At 41.9% G+C, this 22,678-nt stretch overlaps 1 pseudogene; it reads left to right on the forward strand.

The window, feature by feature from the left end:
- Positions 1–20,482, forward strand: part of LOC149125165 (heterogeneous nuclear ribonucleoprotein M-like) — a 179,167-nt pseudogene extending 158,685 nt beyond the window's left edge.
- The last annotated feature ends 2,196 nt before the right edge of the window (positions 20,483–22,678 follow it).

Raw genomic sequence — 22,678 nt, forward strand, 5'->3', positions numbered from 1 at the left:
AGTGACTCTGGACAATTTCAATCTTGTAAAGTGGAACATTTAGCAGTGGCATGTCAGGAAGGCCTATGCTCTATTAGAAATAGCAGCAGATTTATTTCTGCATTTATCTGGTTTATGCAGAATCGCTAGTCTCTTTTGTTCTGTATATGACAACCTAATACATCTCAAAATGCTTAAGTTTGTATCTAGATGAAGGAAACTCCTGAAGTCAATTTTCAGATTGTTGGAGAAGTTAGTGAGTATCCTGATGAATGGCAGATTTTCATAGGACAATCTTACAATGCACCCACTTTTCTTCTAGCATCAGCAGTTTTTAAAAATGAGAAATGAATCTGTTAGCAGTGGGCAGGGTCAGAAGTAAATTCAGTGTAGCAGATTATGACTATTTACATGGATCCAATTCCCTTATAAGTAAGTTAATTCTTCAAAAATCAGCCATCTGAATTGATTTAAAGTCAAAAAAGTAATTCTTACTATTTGTTGGTGACTCTGATGTTCCAGATGCTCTCATGGGTGGTTTAACTCATTTAATTTTTGCAAAATCCTACAAGAAATATAACAAGACCTTTTTGAAATAGGGAAAGTGGACCTTAATACTGTGAAGACTTGCCAAAGTGTGGAATCTGAAAAGGTGGAATTCCAGTCTGCCATACCTAATCCCAGGCTAAACATGAGCATTCCTAACTTTCTCACATTACAACAAAACAAAACAAAGCAAAAACATTTTTATTCTAACCATAGTGATAAATTTTAAATAATATTTGTTTTTTAAAAGACATTTATTTGGCCGGCGCCGCGGCTCACTAGGCTAATCCTCCGCCTAGCGGCGCCGGCACACCGGGTTCTAGTCCCGGTTGGGGCGCCGGATTCTGTCCCGGTTGCCCCTCTTCCAGGCCAGCTCTCTGCTGTGGCCCAGGAGTGCAGTGGAGGATGGCCCAGGTGCTTGGGCCCTGCACCCCATGGGAGACCAGGAAAAGCACCTGGCTCCTGGCTCCTGCCATCGGATCAGCACGCTGCGCCGGCCGCAGCGCGCCGGCCGCGGCGGCCATTGGAGGGTGAACCAACGGCAAAAGGAAGACCTTTCTCTCTGTCTCTCTCTCACTGTCCACTCTGCCTGTAAAAAAAAAAAAAAAAAAAAAAAAGACATTTATTTGAATGATAGAGTGACAGAAAGGCAGAGACAACGTGAGAAGACAGTCTTCCATCCGCTGGTTCACTCCCCAAATGGCCACAACTGTTTGGATTGGGGCAGGCTGAAACAGGAGCCCATAACTCCATCCTGGTCTCTCACTTGGGTGTGAGTGGCCCAAATACTTGGGCTGTTGTCTGCTGTTTTTCCAGGTGCATTAGCAGTGAACTGGATTGGAAGCAGAGTAGCCTGCATGTGAACAAGTGGTCTGATGTAGGTTGCCATCATTGCAAGCTGTGGCTTAACCTGCTATGCCACAATGCCAGTCCCTGAAGTAATAGTTACTTATGGGAATGACAATGTGAATTTTTGGTTCTATAATCTCTGTTTACGTGTTAACTAATTATTTTCACCTATTAAATATATTATCAAGATTCTGTATGTAATAGAGATTTAGTAGCTAGCATTTGTTGCAGTAGAAAAGATGCCACTTGGAGAACTCCTCATCCCATGTAGGAATGGCTGAGTTCAAGCTCAGGCTCTGCTTCTGATTCCGGCACCCTACTAATGCACAGCAGGTGATGGTTAAAGTGCATGGGTCCGGCCGGCACTGTGGCTCACTAGGCTAATCCTCTGCCTGTGGCACCGGCACCCCAGGTTCTAGTCCCCGTTGGGGCACCGGATTCTGTCTCGGTTGCTCCTCTTCCAGTCCAGCTCTCTGCTGTGGCCCAGGGGGGAGGTGCAATGGAAGATGGCCCAAGTGCTTGGGCCCTGCACCCACATGGGAAACCAGGAGGAAGCACCTGGCTCCTGGCTTCAGACTGGCGCAGCGCACTGGCCATGGTGGCCATTTAAGGGGTGAACCAGCGGAAGGAAGACCTTTCTCTCTGTCTCTCTCTCACTGTCTAACTCTGCCTGTCAAAAATAAATAAATAAATAAAGTGCATGGGTCCTTGCCACCCATGTAGGAAACCTCTTCTGGTGGTAGCAGACATTTGAGGAGTAAACCAGCAGGTGAGAGATCTCTGTCAGTCTCTGTGCCTTTCAAATAATATTAAAAAAAAAAAAGCTGCTGTAATGTTTCTTTCACTTTGACCTGCTTTCTCATCTCTAACACTAGAAGCTGATTTGGAATCAACAAGATGATCTTTGTAGATCTGACAACTCAAGGAGAGGCTAATCTACAGATGCTTATTGAGAACCCATTATGTATCAAACACTCTTTTTTTAGGGACTGAGAATACAAATATAATGGATCTTGTATCCAAGGAGCTCACAAACAGATCTAAAGTGCAGATCTTGATGAAATGACAATGGTGTGTTAGGAGTAGCAAGACTATGTTTTTGCAACCTTTCTTGATGATTCCAAGTGTATACAAAGCTTTAAAAATGGCAATCAACAGAAAAGACAGCAATGTAGCAGTATATCATAGCAGGAAAGATAGCCAGAGCCTGAGGTCAGACAGACATCAGTGTCAATCTATTTTTGTGACCTTGGACAACATCTTAAACATTTCTTAGTATCAGCTTCCTTATCTCTTATTTTCTGACAAATTGAACTCCTAAATCCTGTTAGAATTAAATGAAGTAATGTTTGTACCTGAAACATGGCAAGCAGGCAATAAAAATTGGCAGTTATTATTCCTCTCATTGAAGAATCAACTTGCATATTGTAATTTGAGAAATGAAATCTGCAATAACTCAATTGTTCCTAATGAAAATGTATTTGAATTTTTGACAGCTTTTCCTGAAATATTTATTAATGACCTGCATAGCTACTCTCTATAGGAGCACACTTGGGAAAATTCCACTCTAAATATTCAAATATCTACATGAAAAACAAAAGACCTGGAAGTCAGTGTTTCATAAATGTGTGTATATATTTATAATTCTTAAATGTATCTTAAGAAAAACTTGTAAATTTCTTGTACTTTGCCACATTTGGTACAGCAGTCATGAGACAAATCTCTGGAAGTAGAAAATCTTAGGCTTCAGTGATCGTGGTGTGGCATGGGTTGTGGCATTTCAAAAAAATCCTCTCCTCCAGCGTTGATTTCCTCAGCTGTATAATTGGGAAGATATTACCTATTCCTGTGTAGTAATTGTAAAGTTCAATGAGTTAATAGAAGAATATGTATTACGTACTGCTTGACATCAAAGCTCTTCAAAATATATAGTGGGTACTATTGATTTAATAAATATTATAATACTTCTAGAGTACTTTATATCCTATTCATGAATAAAGTAATGATACGTTTAATTTTTAGTACTGCCACATCCTATTGCATGTATAATTATAGATATGTTATATACCTATGGGTAAACAATTTCTCAAATAGATGTATATTCAAGCTAAATAACCCATTGGGAATTATCAGCATTAAACTATGGAGCAGAATGCAGATTATCAATTACTTCAATTATTTTCTCTGGCCAGTTCTATAGATACTTCCCTGCTTTGTGCTATTTTGCACAGTGACCTTTTTCAAGATGGTTTTCCACAGCATGGAAATAACATCTGCTGACCCCTCTAATCTGGGACAGTATTAAGAGGAGACAGTTCATTTTGATAAAATAGCAGGTCTCCAGCAATATTTTCTCTTCTATAATTACATCAACCAACAACCATCGAGTCTCAGCTTAAATTTCTAGGTCTTCCCCCCTCTCCCCTTGCTTGCCATACCCTAAAAGCAACCCAGAGGAATTTCTTTGTCTATAAGCATTAATTAGAGAAAAATCTTAAGTGGTAACACTACTGTCTATTCTATGCAAAGATGGTGTCACAGAATACAATTAGTGTGGTATGTGCAGGCTTCAGATCACTTCTTCCAGTAGCCTGCTTGGTTCTGTTGTGATCCAGCTAGATCTCTCAATTTGTTTCATTGTCATCAAGGGCTTATATGATGCACACAGCTTATGAAAGTTAAGGGCATGTGTGGTCAAGTCACAGGACAAAGCAAAGAGACATCTAAGTCTTAACCACTTTAGCCCTAGCACACTTCTCTAACACTGGAACTAATGAAAACCATTAAAATAAAAAAAGTTAACTGCTTCCAAGCTGGGTTGTCAGCGACACCTGCTCTGCTCCCCAGTGAATCGCTTCTTTCAATGGGCTGCTGATTGAACATGTTTATTGGGTCTTTTAGGAAATTAAATGGCTAGAATTGAGAAAATCCTCCTTCATAGGAAACGGTAAGTGAGGATATATTATTTGTGGCTTTAAAACTACTGAATTTGAGCTGACTCAGGGAGCTCCCCATTTCTGAGAAGTATTTAAGTGTTGGGAGATTTAAATCTGAAGCAAGTAGTCTACATTTATGCTAGTGGGAAAACAAAACAAAACAAGATTAAAATAGTATTGGGATTCCTTGGCTGTTTTCAAGTCAAGAAAGTAGGCTCAGTATACTGGTAACAAAGCAATTCCATCCTGCGAATATTTTTCTCCCCAAACTAACACTTGAGTAAATATTTATACAGAACATGTTTTTCAAGTGGTGTTTTCTCTCCTGCTGACCTTTGGGGGGCACTTACTGTAAAAGCTGTGTTGGTTTGCATTATTTTCTTTAGAAATAGATCTGCAATTCAATGGTTATTTTCACATTTTGTTTTCTATTTTTTTCCTTCATAAGTGTCATTCAAAAACAGGGCCTGTGACTCATGCGGCATTTAGTACAGCGTACTCAATCATGGAGTAACAGTGAATGGGGCAGATTTTCATTACTCTTTCAAAGATCTTTGCAGTACCCCTTTGATAAGAGTTAACAGAGTTAAGGAGGAAAAGTGGACAAACTGTGGAAATGTGAAGCCCGTAAAATGTCTTGTTATTTATCCATTTACTGAAACATTCACGAACAAAGCCCCTTTCATTTGCCACACATTAAATGAATCAGTCTGGGGATCCACATAAACAAGATGCAAACTTTGCCCTCATGAAATTTAAAGTATGGTTGGGAGGATAAAAATAAACAAAAATGTTAGGTGAGATGTTACGTGTTATCAAGCAAATACAAGTAAAATCTTATGGGATCACAAGGAGAGTGAAATTATTTTTCCACGATGAAAAATAAGTTACCCATTGGTAAGAGATATATTAACAACCCGGCCCAGAAGGAAAGATTTTACTTTATTTCTGTTTGAGATATAAGACATGCTCCTCAAAAAACTCTATAACAGAGGAAAAAATCTACCAAAAGGTGTCAATCCCGTAGGAGTCATAATTTTTCACCTAAAAATATGAATTTGGGATATATCATCACAGGGTGTTTGAAACAATCACAATGAGGACAGACTTAGGAGAATTCAAATGTGTACGACAAACATAGTGACAAGTAGGTTGGAACAGAACCAGCAGGATGCAGAAAAAATGTTGAACAACTGGCTCTCTGGTGAAACAAAGCCTGATTTGAATGCTTGCTGATTTTCTTGTGGTCAATATTCCAACCACAGGCAGATTTAAGCTACTACCATCATCATTGCACACAGAAGAAGGAAGAAATGTGCATAATTAGCTTTCATACCTGTCATTATCTGAATGAATCCATGGAACAGGTCCTGGGATCACGTGTGGAGACACTTACATTTCACTACTTAGCAGACTGAACTCAGTTCTTCAGTTAATGGAAACACATTGAAACTTGAGGAGCAGGTGAAAATTTTGACTATTGTAGTAGTGTCCAGGTTTGAGTTGTGATGATGAGAATGGTCTAAAAGAACATGTAGGCAAGCGTCGCGGCTCACTAGGCTAATCCTCCACCTGTGGCGCCGGCACCCTGGGTTCTAGTCCTGGTCGGGGCACCGGATTCTTTCCCGGTTGCTGCTCTTCCAGTCCAGCTCTCTGCTGTGGCCCGGGGAAGGCAGTGGAGGATGGCCCAAGTGCTTGGGCCCTGCACCCACATAGGAGACCAGGAGGAAGCACCTGGCTCCTGGCTGTGGATCAGTGCAGTGCGCCAGCTGTAGCGGCCTTTTTGGGGGGTGAACCAACAGAAGGAAGACCTTTCTCTCTGTCTCTCTCTCTCTCTCTATCTAACTCTGCCTGTCAAAAATAAATAAATAAGTAAAAGAACATGTAGATGTAAAGGCATTTGAGGGATAATACACAGGAAAATGTGGGTATCTACAGTGAGAAAAAAGACACAAAATATGAATATTCTTATCTTTATATTCTTAGCATTTATCCATTCTTGTGTTAATGTGCTTGCATAACTAGTACTTCCTTTTTTCTCTGGCTCAATTTGTTCCTGGAATCTCATATTTGCTCCTCATCTGCTTTGTAAGCCTACATGAGCCTTGAGTTCTGGAATAGTAGTGTCAGTAGCCTGACACATTGAATCCACATTCTTAGAAACTGGCAAGGGGACAGCAAATGCTAACAGAGGACAAAGTTAAAGGATCTAAAATATGGAGGAATCTAATTTCACGATAGCATGCTTTTTGATGGTTTTATAAGGAACGGCATATCAAAGCACTTTGTAAATTGATCTGTGAATCTTTAACAATGTAAACAATAATTAATAACAGGCAAATAATGAAAAGTGAAGGTTTTTCTCACCAATGACGGAACAACAGTATGAGAAAAAGCAGGGATGAATTATAAATTTCCACCCAATGCTTTTGTCTGAAGACTCTGCAACATTTAAGGAACCCATTCCTTTCTCCACCAGAAAGCTGAGAAACTGAGCTCATAGAACAGTGTTTTCCCTAAAATCATGCAAGTTAGTACTAAACATTTTATTAAAATTGTATTGGGTAATTTGTAATCAAATCCCATTTTGCTTTCCATTATTACTACATTGAATAACAAAACTAAGAGTGCAAGCATTGAAAGACTAATTTATTTTGAAGGCACAATAAAAGTAAACAAGGAAGAATCAAGAAAGAACTGTAACACTGTCGCTGTTCCACGTTGGACCCTCGCGCATCGTCAAGTTACTGCAACAGTGTCAAGGGTATTGACTCTGCCGGCTTCTCTCCTAGAATTCACCTGTAAGACTTGGGTCAGACACGGCTTCCTAAGGTAGTTTGTAGTCAGATTAGACTGCATTTTCTTCCTTATAGTTTCTAAATGCTTTCATTTATCTCTCAAAGACCTCCTCTTTTTACCCCTGTTTAGAAGCTTGATTGTGCTATCCTTTGGATACTGGTTTGGATGTTGAATGTTCCCTAAAAGGTCTGTGGTTAAACACCTTTGGTCCCCAGGTGGCAGCCCAGGGAGAGGGTAGAAGCTGTGGGAAGGGAAGCCTTGTGGGAGTTTTTCAGGTCTTTGAGGGTGTGCCCTCATGACAGGACGTTTATAAAGCTTGAATGTGGGCACAAACAACCCCCACTCCCTGTCCTGGCTCATCATGTGGTACTTTCTCCAAGTGCTCTGCCATTCTCTGTGGGTGTCTCGCCAGAGCTAATGCATGTGCCATGCCATTTAGACTTTGAACTTCCAAATAAGCTTTTTCTCTTAATGAGCGGGAGGCACCTAGATGTTCAGTACATCAACAAGAAGCTGACGGGTAGAGTGGTTGCTCCGTCTTCATGTCTTCATGTTCCTGTACTTGTATTTGCGATCTGATTCTGATCACACAATAGGTTCCTAAAGAATCATTTTAATGGATTGATTCAGAAATAATCACTTAATTATATTAACAAAATAATTCAGATGAAGGCCAATATCCAAAGGAGCCATAAAAATTATCTTTTTAACTTTTATTTAATGAATATAGATTTCCAAAGTACAGCTTATGGATTACATTGGTCCCCCCCCCCACTGACTTCCCTCCCACCTGCAACCCTCCCCTTTCCCGCTCTCTCTCCCCTTCCATTCATATCAAGATTCATTTTCAATTTTCTATATATACAGAAGATCAGTTTAGTATACATTAAGATTTCAACAGTTTTCACCCACATAGAAACACAAAGTGAAAAATACTGTTTGAGTACTCGTCATAACATTAAATCTCAATGTACAGCACATTAAGGACAGAGCTCCTACATGAGGAGTAAGTGCACAGTGACTCCTGTTGTTGACTTTACAAATTGACACTCCTGTTTATGGCATCAGTAATCTTCCTATGCTCCAGTCATGAGTTTCCAAGGCAATGGAAGCCTTTTGAGTTCACAGACTCTTATCTTATTTAGACAAGGTCATAGTCAAAGTGGAAGTTCTCTCCTCCCTTCAGAGAAAGGTACCCTGCCCTGTAGTATGTCCTGAAATCTGGTATTGTGATGCCTCCGGCTTTGTTTTTGTTGTACAAGATTGCTTTAGCTATTCAAGGTCTCTTGTGCCTCCATATGAATTTCAGCATCATTTTTTCTAGATCTGAGAAGAATGTCTTTGGTATCTTGATTGGGATTGCATTGAATCTATAAATTGCTTTTGGGAGAATGGACATTTTGATGATGTTGATTCTTCCAATCCATGAGCATGGAAGATTTTTCCATTTCTTGGTATCCTCTTCTATTTCTTTCTTTAAGATTTTGTAATTCTCATCGTAGAGATCTTTAACCTCCTTGGTTAAGCTTATTCCAAGGTATTTGATTGTTTTTGTAGCTATTGTGAATGGGATTGATCTTAGCAGTTCTTTCTCAGCCGTGGCATTGCTTGTGTATACAAAGGCTGTTGATTTTTGTGCATTGATTTTATATCCTGCCACTTTGCCAAACTCCTCTATGAGTTCCAATAGTCTCTTAGTAGAGTTCTTAGGATCCTCTAAGTAAAGAATCATATCGTCTGCAAAGAGGGATAGTTTGACTTCTTCCTTCTCAATTTGTATTCCTTTAATTTCTTTTTCTCGTCTGATGGCTCTGGCTAAAACTTCCAGAACTATGTTAAATAGCAGTGGTGAGAGTGGGCATCCCTGTCTGGTGCCAGATCTCAGTGGAAATGCTTCCAACTTTTCCCCATTCAATAGGATGCTGGCCATGGGTTTTTCATAAATTGCTTTGATTATATTGAGGAATGTTCCTTCTATACCCAATTTGCTTAGAGTTTTCATCATGAAAGGGTGTTGAATTTTATCGAATGCTGTCTGTGCATCTATTGAGATATTCATATGGTTTTTCTTCTGCAGTCTGTTAATGTGGTGAATCACATTGATTGATTTGCGAATGTTGAACCATCCCTGCATACCAGGGATAAATCCCACTTGGTCTGAGTGGATGATTTTCCTGATGTGTTGTTGTATTCTATTGGCCAGAATTTTATTGAGGATTTTTGAATCTATGTTCATCAGAGATATTGGTCTATAATTTTCTTTCAGTGCTGCATCTTTCTCTGGCTTAGGGATTAAGGTAATGCTGGCTTCATAGAAGGAATTTGGGAGGATTCCATCTTTTTCGATTGTTCTGAATAGTTTGAGAAGAGATGGGATTAGTTCTTCTTTAAATGTCTGGTAGAATTCAGCAGTGAATCCAGCTGGTCCTGGGCTTTTCTTTGTTGGGAGGGCCTTAATTACTGTTTCAATTTCTGTCTCAGTTATGGGTCTATTTAGGTTTTCTATGTCTTTATGGTTCAATTTAGGTAGATTGCATGTGTCCAGGAATCTATCCATTTCTGATAGATTTTCCTGTTTGCTGGCATACAACTCCTTGTAGTAATTTCTGATGATCTTTTTATTTCTGTGGTGTCTGTTGTTATGTTTCCTTTTTCATCTCTGATTTTATTGATTTGGGTCTTTTCTTTTTTTTAGTTAGTTGGGCCAATGGGGTGTCAATTTTGTTCATTTTTTCAAAAAACCAGCTCTTTGCTTGGCTGATTTTTTGTAATTTTTTTTTATTCAATCTTGTTAATTTCTTCTCTGATTTTAATTATTTCTCTTCTCCTACTAGATTTGGGTCTGGTTTGCTGCAGTTTTTCTAGGTCCTTGAGATGCGCTGAAAGCTCATTTATTTTGTACCTTTCCAATTTCTTGATATAGGCACCCAAAGGAGCCATAAAAATTATAAACACTGGTGTACTCCAAGTTTATATTGTGTTTTATTAGGCGTTTCACTCTTTAGGCTAATTCTGAAAGAAGCAGTCATTTGCCTTATCAGTACATGGAGCCTTAAGACTGGCTGTTGGGTATCAATTTATTGACTAGCTTTGTATAAGTAATTCATTAAGTAAAACAAACAGTGTGATTGCTTTTCTAGTCTCTGTTTTCCTGGCCTAATTTGAATGAAATGCCTCAGCCAACCAACCATATACATAGATACATTTTGTGCCACTTTACAGTGGTGGAGAGGGGAACATGCTCAGGACTCTGAAATCATTGTGGGACTCTACACAAGTTTTAACACTTTTCATTCTCAGTTCACTCATGAAAATAGAGTTGTAGTACTTTTTCTTCAGGAATATCTTGTTTTCTCACTTAAACATTTTTTTATTCTACTTGTGTGGGAGGCAGAGAGAGGAAAACAGAAATATCATGTCTGTTGCTTCACTCCTCAAAGGCCTGCAAGAGCCAAAGCTGGACCTCCAGGAGCCAGGAACTCAATCTGGGTCTCCCAGGTGAAGAGTTAAAATTGTATATGTGCAGGTGTAAAAAGTTAAGCTTAAGCTTACAGGTTTAAACCTTCCTGGTGCAGCTGTAAAAATAAGACAGAGTAAAGTAGCACCTTGACAGTAGGGACTCCATTTTGGAGCACTTGAGACTGCATTCTGGGAAAGCAGCCCCCCCCCCCACCGTGAGACTCTGGTCTGAAACTATGATCTCAAATAGTCGGACAATAGCAGTGCACTACATCACCCTTGGCAACGCACAAAAACCCCCTAGCATGATTGCTCAAGCTTAAAAGTAGAAAGGTTGCACCTGGGTTACCTGGGCTAATAATGAAGATGTGATTTGTCTATGTCTTAAGATCATAATTGCTGATTGTAAGATTTTAGCAACCGCTTAGCAACCGTGTATTCTCTCCCTCCTCCCGATTTTGCGGTTTTTGCCTTTATAAACCCTATGCTGTAGTTCCTCACTGCTCCTCTGTCCTTGTCAGAGGGCCCCAACATGTTGGATCAATAAATTTAACCCTTTGCTGGTTGCATGAGAGAAAAAAGTCTCTTGGAATCGTTCCTTGGGCGGTGGGCTTTTTTGGACCCTAACACAGGTAGATGTCAAGGTTCCAAGTACTTGAGACATCATCTTCTCTCTCATGGAGAGTATTAGCAGGAACAGAGTCAGGACTCAAACCCAGGTACTGCAATATGGAATATGGGTGTCCTAAGTGGTTTTGTAACTGCTGGGCCAAATGCTCACACTAGAAATATGTATTTCAATTTTTGTCTACGTTCAAATAATTGTAGATAAGTGTCAGCAAGTTATTAGGATGTGATGTGTAAATACAGAATTCTTTACTGTACACAAATTCAGGAAAAAATACTTTAAATTTCTCTCCCAGAGTTTAAAACAAAATTGTGTGTTTTGTGTGTTTGTGTGTACAAAATCAATTTATATATTTTACCATTAAAAACAAATCAATCGGGAACGGTGCTGTGGCATAGTGGGTGAAGCCGCGGCCCGCAGTTCCAGCATCCCATGTGGGAACCGTCTTGAGTCCTAGCTGCTCCACTTCTGATCCAGCTCTTTGCTGTGGCCTGGGAAATCAGTGGAAAATGGCCCAAGTCCTTGGGCCCCTGCATGCATGTAGGAGACCCTGAGGGAGTTTCTGGTTTCATATATGCCCAGCTTTGGCCATTGTGGCCATTTGGGGAGTGAACCAGAAGATGAAGGACCTCTCTCTCTCTCTTTGCCTCTGCCCCTGTGACTCTGTCTTTCAAATAAATCTATAAATAAAACTTAAAAAAAGTAAATCAATCCCTAGGAAACCTGTCTGCTCTAATTCTTTAGAAAAACACTAGAAAGTGGAAACACCAATGAGCTTTGTAAATTCAACTGCGAAGTGGGCTTTATAACATGGGATGATGTTTCAGGCTTGGAGTTTGCATATTCATTCAGATGATATTTCAAAACACTTTTCTCTACATAATTCTTATATTATTGCTGCATTTTAGCCTTGGGACAGTTTACAAGAACAAGAGGGAAAGGGTAGCCTTCATAGGCAATCACTGAGCAACTAAGTGGATTGTTGGGTGAATCTAGCCCACCAGAGAGCATTAGCTTGCTGAGTGCCAATTATTTCAAGAGAATGCTAAAAGTAGGTATAAACCTAGCATTTACCAAAATAAAAAGGTACAGATGGTCAAGGATGTGATGGCAAATTTTGAACTTGTACAAGCAGGTAATCTGTGGCAGCCTCCCTAAATTCCCATTTTGGTATTCTCCTGGGAGCACTTTGTTTTTTGTCTGCAACTCAATTGTGGTTTTCATCAGGGCCAAGATGAGCTCCTGCAGCATTGAGTTAACTGTCCCCCCACTGCTGCGCCCCAGGAAAGCAGCAGGACAATCTCCAGGCTGATTTACACACCACTTCTCACTTGTATTCTCCATTCTAGCTCTGATTCACCATTCCACCAATGTTATCATCTGTGAAGGGTGTCATGGGAATGCCAGATGCAGAATGGATTCCGGAAGCCTCTGAGAATATGTTAATGACTTTCTGGGAAAATAGTCATTAAAATAATAAGTATATTTTTTTGCCTATAGAATTAAAAGATATATATTTTAAGCTGTTGAGGTTTTATAGCTGTTTCCACTTATTTGAAACTATTTAAAAATTTAAAAAAAACCTCTTGTACTTGTCTACAAAAAGTGATCATTGCCTACATAGGTTGAGAGAGTAGAAGTACATTTGTGTATATATAGACACTTTATTTTTTGACCCATTAAGTAGCCTCTAAAATATAACATTGTATTAGAATTTCAAGGAAAAATATTTGATTCTTACCTATATCTGCCTGTAAGTAAGTTTCAAGAGAGAAGGTATTTGATGAAAGCCAGTTAGAGCCTGGGAAGACCTTTCCATTCACTTCTAGAAGATTCTAGAATATACAGGAAGGTAATTTGTCCATGTATGTCTTGAGACTCTTCTAGAAATGAGCAAAAAGAAGGGCTGGAAAATGGACTGTTAGATCAGTTCAAATGCATGCTAAATTAATAAGCGTGTAGAAGCTCCAGGATCCAAGGAGCAGTACTGCAGCTTTCTTAGAAACTAAATGGACAAGCAGACAAAATGACAAAATGACAATGTTAAAATGTGTTTCTGTTTGTAGCCCTCCTTCATTCTAACTCAAAGTTTCTGTTTGTTGTCCCCCACTCAGGGCTTCATTCCAAAAGGCCAATTCTCTCTTGGCGTGAAAGTCCTTCCCTGGCAGAAATGCAGCACTGGGGGAAGCCATTAGCATTTCCTTCCTTCCTGGTTTAGCGCATGTAAAGGGCAGGGGCTGTGGAGCCACACTGCCTGGATTTGAATTTCAGCTCTGCAGTTTAATAGCCGGCTGAGTTACAACAAAGCACCCGAACTTTCTGTAAGCATTAGTTTTCAATTTGGGGAAAAAAATAGGGTAAAATATTTTCCTTTTAGAAGAAGTATGTTCTGAAGAATAAATGTAAGGATGTATGTAAAACACGTTAGCACACTCCCAGACCCATAAGAAAACTAAATGTGAGCTGTTATTACCAAAAATCATGCTTTCTGGCAGGCGCACAACCTGTGGACAGCATCCAAACATGTACAGGGTGTCTGGTCATGTCCAGGAGGATGTCTTAGGGCCTATGACATTGCCTGACAGCTATGGCTATGGCTATGGTTGTCACCCATTTGTCGTCTTATCTACACCACACTTCAAAAAGTTCACAGTAAGTGGGATGAAAATATAAATTTAATTTGGTGCCAAACAAAATTTTAGAGTGGGTATTGTGGTGCAGTGGGTTAAAGTGCCGCTTTGGAATACCTGCAGCCCTGTCAGAGAGCCAGTTTCAGTTCCAGCTACTCAGCCCTCCAATCCAGCTTCCTACTCGTGTGTTTGGCCCAGCAGACGATGACTTACTTAGTGCTTAGGCCCTTGCCCTCCACATGGGAGAAAGGAATGGAGTTCTTGGCTTCTGGCTTCAGTCTAGCTCAATGGCAGCTTTTGCAGGTATTTGGGAACCAATAGATGAACCAATAGTGAACCAGCAGATGGAAGGTTCTCTCCCTCTCTTCCCCTGTTTCCTTTTCCATCCCCCCCCCCTTCCTATCATTCTGCCTTTCAAATGAATAAATCTTTTTTTTTTTTTTTTAAGTTTGAAGTCCATGCACAATTTTTCAGAATGGGCATTTTCTGTGAACTTTTTGAAAGAACCCCGGAAGCTGATTTTTCTTTACTCAGATAAATTTAACCCCTTCACTCCACAACCTGTGAATTCACTAAGCATGTTGTGTGTTTTATAATTTCACCAAAGATTTTGAGGATCCTGTGGAGGAACCATATTAACAAGTTCTCCTTATCTCTGATCCAAGCCCCATCTCCCAGCCTTTTCTTCTGGGAACACGCAATGTTCTTGGCAACTTTGTGTCCTTGAATTTTACCTCAGAAAACCAGATTCTCCGCCTTGTTGTCAGTAGGCTGATGATTAAGTACAGATTCAACGTTTTTCTGTAAGTTCCCTGACTTTATTTATTTATTTTTTTGACAGGCAGAGTGGACAGTGAGAGAGAGAGAGACAGAGAGAAAGGTCTTCCTTTGCCGTTGGTTCACCCTCCAATGGCTGCCGCGACAGGCGCACCGCGCCTATCCACAGGCAGGAGCCAGGTGCTTCTCCTGGTCTCCCATGGGGTGCAGGGCCCAAGCACTTGGGCCATCCTCCACTGCACTCCCTGGCCACAGCAGAGAGCTGGACTGGAAGAGGGGCAACCAGGACAAAATCCGGTGCCCCAACCGGGACTAGAACCCGGTGTGCAGGCGCCGCAAGGCGGAGGATTAGCCTAGTGAGCCCCGGCACCGGCTTTTTTTTTTTTTTTTTTTTTGACAGGCAGAGTGGACAGTGAGAGAGAGACAGAGAGAAAGGTCTTCCTTTTCTGTTGGTTGGCCCCCCAATGGCTGCTGCGGCTGGCGTGCTGCGACTGGCACACCACGCTGATTCGAAGCCAGGACCCAGGTGACTCTCCTGATCTCCCATGGGGTGCAGGGCCCAAGGACTTGGGCCATCCTCCACTGCACTCCTGGGCCACAGCAGAGAGCCGGACTGGAAGAAGAGCAACCAGGACAGAATCTGGTGTGCCGGCGCCACAGGCGGAAGATTAGCCCATTGAGCCATGGCGCTGGGCAGGTTAGGAATTCTTTCATGAAGAAATTGAGACTGGAAAACTTCACCTCAATAAAGCAATCATTGTCAATATAAAACAGTATGTCTAGGTCTTTGAGGACAAAATTATTACTTATGGCCATTGTGTCATTCAGATTGTTCTTTTAAGATTGGACTTTATGGCTTTGAGTAAGGCACTATTATCCATATCCTCAAAAGTTCTAATTTGAACTGTGTATGATAAGAACACGAGTTGAATTATCAAAAATAGATATCAGATCAGTGATCCAGAGATTAAGCGCGTTAAGTAGGAAGAATCAACTGTCTTAAACCACAAAAAACACGAATACATTTATACACACACATACACAAATGTCAGTGTTCAGCAATTTATACCCTCAGGAATAATGATTGTGTTAAGAGTTTGTAGAAATTTTTGATCAGAAAAATGATTTGTTTTTAAAATCATTACTATTATAATCATGATATTAAATGATATGAGTTAAGAGAATTCTCCATTCCTCATGCATTAAATTCTCCATTCCTCAATGTATATTTTAAACGTTGTAATATATTTACAAGTATAAAATGAAAATCAGAGACAGAGTTCAGTAATGGATCATTTTCTATTTGTGTATGGGAGATTTGAAACACACATGCTGGTGGGCATGTATAGTCAAAACACTGAATTTTAAAATAATATTTTAAAAGTTTATTCACTTGAAAGGTAGCGTTACGGTGCGGAAGAGAGAAGGGGAGGCAGAGAGAGAGGCTGTGAGCTTCCATCTACTGGGTCACCCCCCAAATGCCTGCAATGGCTGGAGCTGAGCTGAGCTGAAGCCAGGAGCCAGGAGCTTCCTCTGGGTCTCCCACATGAGGGACCCAAACCCTTAGGCTGCTTCTTTCCCAGGCACATCAGCAGGGAGCTTTTCAGAAATATAACAGGCCGGCGCCACGGCTCACTAGGCTAATACTCTGCCTTACGGCGCCAGCACACTGGGTTCTAGTCCTGGTCGGGGCGCCAGATTCTGTCCCGGTTGCCCCTCTTCCAGGCCAGCTCTCTGCTGTGGCCAGGGAGTGCAGTGGAGGATGGCCCAAGTACTTGGGCCCTACACTCGCATGGAAGACCAGGAGAAGCACCTGGCTCCTGTCATCGGATCAGTGCAGTGCGCCGGCCACAGCGCACCGGCCGTGGTGGCCATTGGAGGGTGAACCAACGGCAAAGGAAGACCTTTCTCTCTGTCTCTCTCTCTCACCGTCCACTCTGCCTGTCAAAAATAAAAAGAAGTATACCAGTGAGGACTCGGGCCCACACCCATATATGATACCTGGATGGCAGACAGCAGCCTAACCCATTATGCCACAGTGCTGCCCCCTAAGATAATATTAAAGCATTCTTTCTGTAAAGAATAAATGGAAATAATTAGAAAAGCAATGGTAGCAAATTTACATCAAGCAATGGTGTTGTGGGGGAGACCCCTGATGAGGCTTGGTCCGGGCTTTTATCTGCATGCATAAATGAATTCAAGCAGGGGATCTAGGTAAAGGGGTGCAGAGAAGGAAGATTTATTTAAAGACAAATGGAAGATACACACTCAGTTGGGAGTGTGGACAACCTCATGGAAGACTGATGCAATTAGCAAGATTTGAGATCTTCCCTTTATAGTATAGGGCATGGTGCCTGAGGAAGGGCATAATTGAATATTCACATGGAGGCAGAATTTGGGCAGGGATTGAGTACCACCCATTTCCATGCACCATTTTTTGAAAGTGTCTTGGAAGTGTCGTGGTTTCTGGGACATGAGAGTGGGCATGCCGAGTCTGTAGACATGTTTCATATCTCTGGCTGGCGCCCTCCTGACAGCTGTGTCTGCATGGAAAGAGGTGGAGTTAAGTACCAATGGGGCTGTGGCACAGATGCTAGCAATCCTCCACTTGTCACTACTTCCCTGCCTACATCATTCACCTCCTCAAGATTGTCATCCCTTACTCTTTAATGGAGGTAGAGGGAGGAAGATCAGTGTTCTGTAGCTGCTTCACGCTGTATCAGGGCACTGTCACTGCTTAGCCAGGGAAGGAAAATCTCTTGTTAACTGTTGTAGAGGAGCCAGAGATTCATTGGCAATGGCTAGACTACCTGCATGGCCATCATTTTTACATGAAACTGTTTAATTCTGGAAGACATAAGTTTGATAATTAGGATGAGAGTACTCGAGTCAAAAAGGGACAAGGATAGGAACTTTCTTAGAGAAGGGAGTGCACTTTTAACTGCTTTCCAGATGCTGGAAGCTGAGGGAATTCTCTTATGAAAATCATGAAACTGCTTGTCTTGATCATAAATCCTGTTGATGCCTTTTGCCATGAACACATTGTTGTTAATGTAAGTGCAGCAGGTTTTTATTAGAAACTGCACATATTCCACATTGTCTTCATAGGAGGTAATCCAGGGCTATTTGGCTGTCCATAACCAGTTAAGCTAAGCAATCTGAAGAGCTGTATAGTTGCTGTACAGCTTTGCCAGGGGTCTGGTATAAGTCATCAAAGGCAACAGACAGGTTTCATGAAGCAACTTCATGGGACATAATAAGATTTTTCCCATTATGGTAGAATAGTTTACCAGGCAGTTTTCCTGAATTGCAGTTTTCTGAGAAACATAGGAGAAGCAGGAAAAGCACATCAGCCTAGAAGTACAAGAGTCTTAATGTCTCTCTAGGGAGCAGTGTATGGCAGAAGCAAAAAATCTACTATCTTTTGTCCTTTTGAAGATAAGCTTGACATTCTCAATTGGCTCACAAGAGTAGACGGAGTTATTTCCTTGGTGTTCCTGTGAAGACTTGTGGTACACGTTTAACTCTTGACAGATATATCCAGCTAAAAATCCACTGTACTTTAACTGCAATTGGAGTACTAAATAGCACCTGATAAGATTCTTTAATTTAGGCTGCAAATGATCATTGTTGGTGGGGGTCCCTGGTCCCTGTCTCCAAATTTTTAGCAATACTGAAACTCCTTAGGAAACTGGTTGTTTATGATCTTGAGTCTGGTGCTGGGAGAACCTTGTTGCCATTTTGTGTCAGAAGCTTCTACACCTGACCCAAATTGGTTTGCCAGTGCTTTGTTTCTGGTGATATGGCTGTTCTCTTCTTTGTGTCCCCTGCAATGAGCAACATGCCACTTGCAGAAGGTGCCCTATGAATGATATAATTGATATTCTTAGCTGTGATACCCCAGGACTCCAGGAATGTGGTGGTCATATGTGTTGTGAGAGCCACCTGGATTTCTAAGCCCCATCAGTCTTTAATAAGGACACGAGGGAATCACAGAGCTGAGGAAATCCCATTTTCAGTGCCTCTCTTGTTTATATGGAGGCCAGGGGCCATGCAAGCTATTTAGGTGGGGATATTTCTTGCACCAATATCCCAGCTTCCTACATCCAAAGCATTCTCTCTTGGGCTTGTCAGCCATTCTTCTTTATTTAACACCACCAGTGTTAGCCTGGTGATTTCAAGGTTCTGTTCACAGTGACTGCTGTACTACAAACCTATTGTTTAGACCATTGTTTCCTATATTGGGACACTCCCATCTTTTCTATACTAAGCTTATCTCTATTACTAAACACTCCAAATGCTAGATCTAGCATCTGGTTGATGAGCTTTGGGCCCCGTGGATCGTTTCTGGTTTTTATGTTTCTGATAAGCCTGTGATGAGAGAGGCAGCCTGAAAGATTTTAAGATGCCTGCAGGTTCTTTCTCCTATTATCCTGCTCACTAACATGTGACTACCTTCTGCCTCAAACTTTCTCTTCAGTGAGCAGTTTCCTACCCCAAATTTATCACCACCCTTTCTTTCCTTCCTGGGTCATACTGGGGATTTTTAAGATTTTTGTGCTCTGTCCCTTTCTGCTCCTGATTCCGGCTGTAAAATATGATTAGAGTAGCCCTTAGCATTGATGCTGCTGCCTTCAAATCTCCTCTACCACACAACCCAGTCCAGCCTCTGCAAGTTCAACCTCATACAATCCAACCCTTGGGTTAGGGACACAATGCAGCCAAGTTCTTTGCCAGTGTGTAGCATGTCTGATCTTTAGTCCAGTTTCCAATATTTCCTTGTGAAACACCATCAATATAACCTACATTGTCCACGGTCACCAGCATTGCGAACTTCTGAGACATCACCAGAATTACCCGACACCCTCAGTGTACAATGTTCTGGGCTTTCCCTAGCCTGCTCCTCCACGCTGTCCTAAAATTTCCCAGCAAACTGATCCCAAGACTCCGCCACATGTTCACGTACAAAGAAGATCAATTCCACATGTAAGTCCCAATTTTCTACACTAATCTACTTTTCATTTCCTTAACTAAAATACCTGAAAGGAATTGTGGGGGAAAGTGTGGAGAATCCCACAGGAGTCTCAGAAAGAGTCATGGATCACCGCTTACCTGCAAAGGAGATGAACTGTGGAAACACAGTAAAACATTGAGTTAAAAAGTTACCACTTGCCACAAAATAAAAGTAAAGTGGAGTTACAAGTCAGGAGCTGAGGCAATACCTAATGGCTGTTAGGGAGGCGCTCCTAATCACACCAAGCAGACATCTCTGGTCAGTCAGATAACAGGGTGCTAGAGGCAATACCCTCCTACCCACGCTGACTGGACAGTTCAAACATAAGTAAGGCGGGAACAGTATTGACTGGACTGTTCAACTGCAAGCAAGGAGGAACCAGCACTGATTGGACAAGTTGGAGGATGGCAAGCTGGAGGACTGATGGAAAATGAAGATAAAATGGGGAGCCCTTGCACCACTCTCCATCCTTTCGAGGATCATGGCCTGGTGCATGTAAACCTCCGGGAGCGGAAGAAAGGAGAGCGGAGCTGAGCTGAGCTGTCACTGGGCTGTCACGGACGAGATCCTGACCGTTCCTGACCTGTCCCAGCCACAGCTCTCTGAGCTGCATCTGTTCCTGAGCCGCTCCTGCCGCAGTCTCCTGTGCGGTCTTAGCCGCATGAGCTGCCCTGTTCCTGTCTAATAAGAGTTGCTATAACACTTTCAGCTTTGCAGCCGAAACAAGGGCCCGGTGTGTGTGAACCTCTGGATCTCCACACATCCGGAGCTGAAGAGGCAACCCGTTACTCTGCACGGAGCCGGTAGCAGCACAAGCCAACCTGCAGAGCTGTCCCTGAGCTGTAATACCCCTCTGTCTGTGTGAGTGTGTGTGTGTACATGGGCCCAGTGCAAGCGAAGCTCTGGATCTCCTTGCATTTGGAGTCGAAGAGCCAGCCCGCTAGCTTTTGCTACGCGGCACAGGGCGATGACAGGATCAAGAGGCCAGCAGAGCTGCTGCGTTGCCTCCCTGCCACCGTGTCTGACCAGCGCAGTTGCTGCCTCACCGCCTCGCCTGGAGTCCTCATCAGCCCGCTGCCAGAGTTGACCACAGATCCGGACCAGGCCTCTCAGCGGGGGACCTCTCCAACTTCTCGCCTTGCCGCCCACCTGGGAACTTTGAGCCTACTGCCCAGAGTGATAGCCTTCCCACAACTTCCTGCCTGTAAGTGACTGATCCGAGTTCCGTCCCTGCTGGGATGTTGAACCCTGGACACTGTACGCTCCCCATTGGAGAAACACATTTATGACAGGGATATGAGCCTAGATACGTAGCAATCCAATGTTATGTATTGAATCTTTTGCTGTGCTTGTAGTGTTCATTGTGATAGTACTTAAGATTATTTTAAGAGTGTTTGTTGTGACTTATGGTATAAGAATATTGATTTTCTGGCCCATAAGTGATATTGTTAAGATTAGGTATATATATTAAGATAAGTAGTTATCTTAAACTAAGTAATTTAGTAAGTTTGTTGTTAGCTATAAGTTATGATAAGTGATATTATTGATAGTGATATTAGTGATATTTATAAGTGTGTTAAGTAGTTAAGTTAGGTGATTAGGTCAAGTACTTAAGCTAAGTAGTTATGTTAAGCTAAGTAGCAAAGTAATTAAGTCACATTAAGTAGTGGTGTTAAGTTTATTGATAAGTGTATTAAATAGTATAGATTGATAAGTATATTGATATAGATGAGTATATTGATCCTAATAACTAAGCAGTGGAGTGATGCAATAAACCTGGTGTGTCCCTGGTGTGTAAGCAATAAAAATCTTTTATAGGAAAGGCAATCTCGTGTCCGTGTGTTCCATTCTTCCCCATGACTGAGTAGTCGTACGTCGTACTTGCTACTGTCGAGTTATGTGACAGTAGGCGCTCGCGACAGAAAGAAAAGCTGTATTTCAGCTTTCAGTGTGGAGGATCACAGTGCAGGAATGCAGAGTTGCTTGAAGTCTGGTGGAGACTGGTTATGGCAGACACAGTGACACTGATCACCTGGCAAGGCAAGCAGCAGAGAAACCAAAGCCGCACTGATACTAAAAGCTCAGTCCCTCTCCCTGGTGCTAAATTAAAATGAAGAGGACAAGGTTTGGGGGTAAAGGAAAGATGACGTTTAATCTGTTGGCAGTTGAGAGGGTAGCCAACCTCTGGGTCTCAATGGCTACCACTCTGCTGGATCGGGGTGATTTTAGGGAGTTGTAAAGTGAATAAATGAAAGGGGGTGCTGGTATGGCCAAATTCATAGAGGAGTCGCATGCTTCTGGTGTCAGATATCAAGGCTTCTCATTAGATCAATGATAACCAGTCAATCAATTACATCCCTCCTCTGTTTCATCACTGTGGTCTTTGATGCCCACAGGTGATTAGGTTAGATCTAGCCTGACCAGCTTGTCCAGCTCTGCAAAAGAAGTTGAGATAAGGAACAAGGCAGCGTGTACCACATTGTAGGAGCAGAAATTCAGCATCTGAGCCCTGAGACATCAACTTCATTCTTTACATTTAAACAGTTAAAATCGTTAGTTTATGCCTGGTTGGAAAATCTTAACTCAAATATTCAAACCTGTCATGAAAACACCCCCCAAGGGCATGCCCCAAATAACTAAAATCCACTTTTTGGCCCCACTTCTCAGAAACCATCATAGATAGTAGGAGGCGAAAGAGAATCAGGGCCTGAAGGAGAGGGGAGGACCTAGCTTCCTCTAGAGATGGTTGTGCTGGGACAAGTTGTGTTGCCTGGAAACAGGTAGGAAGTTACCCATGGCCTCTTTGTGCCCTTGGGAGAGAAATAGTCATTCATGGACCTTTGAGAGTGCTTTTTTGCAGGAGAGTTTGAACCTGCAGTCTGCGAGTCTTGAACACTTCTATCTTTGCCCTGGTTAAACCTGGAACCCCTTGCCGTGGCATCCCAGAGTCTCAAACATGTCCTTCTATACCCCAGGCAAACCTAGGAGCTCCTTGCTACAGGACAGCTTGAATCCAGCAACCCTAGTCTTCAAATGTCCTCCATGCTCTGGGGAATCCCTG

This window comes from Oryctolagus cuniculus, chromosome 8, assembly GCF_051225735.1.
Source record: "Oryctolagus cuniculus isolate XC-2025 breed Fujian yellow rabbit chromosome 8, ASM5122573v1, whole genome shotgun sequence".
NCBI classification, from domain to species: domain Eukaryota; kingdom Metazoa; phylum Chordata; class Mammalia; order Lagomorpha; family Leporidae; genus Oryctolagus; species Oryctolagus cuniculus.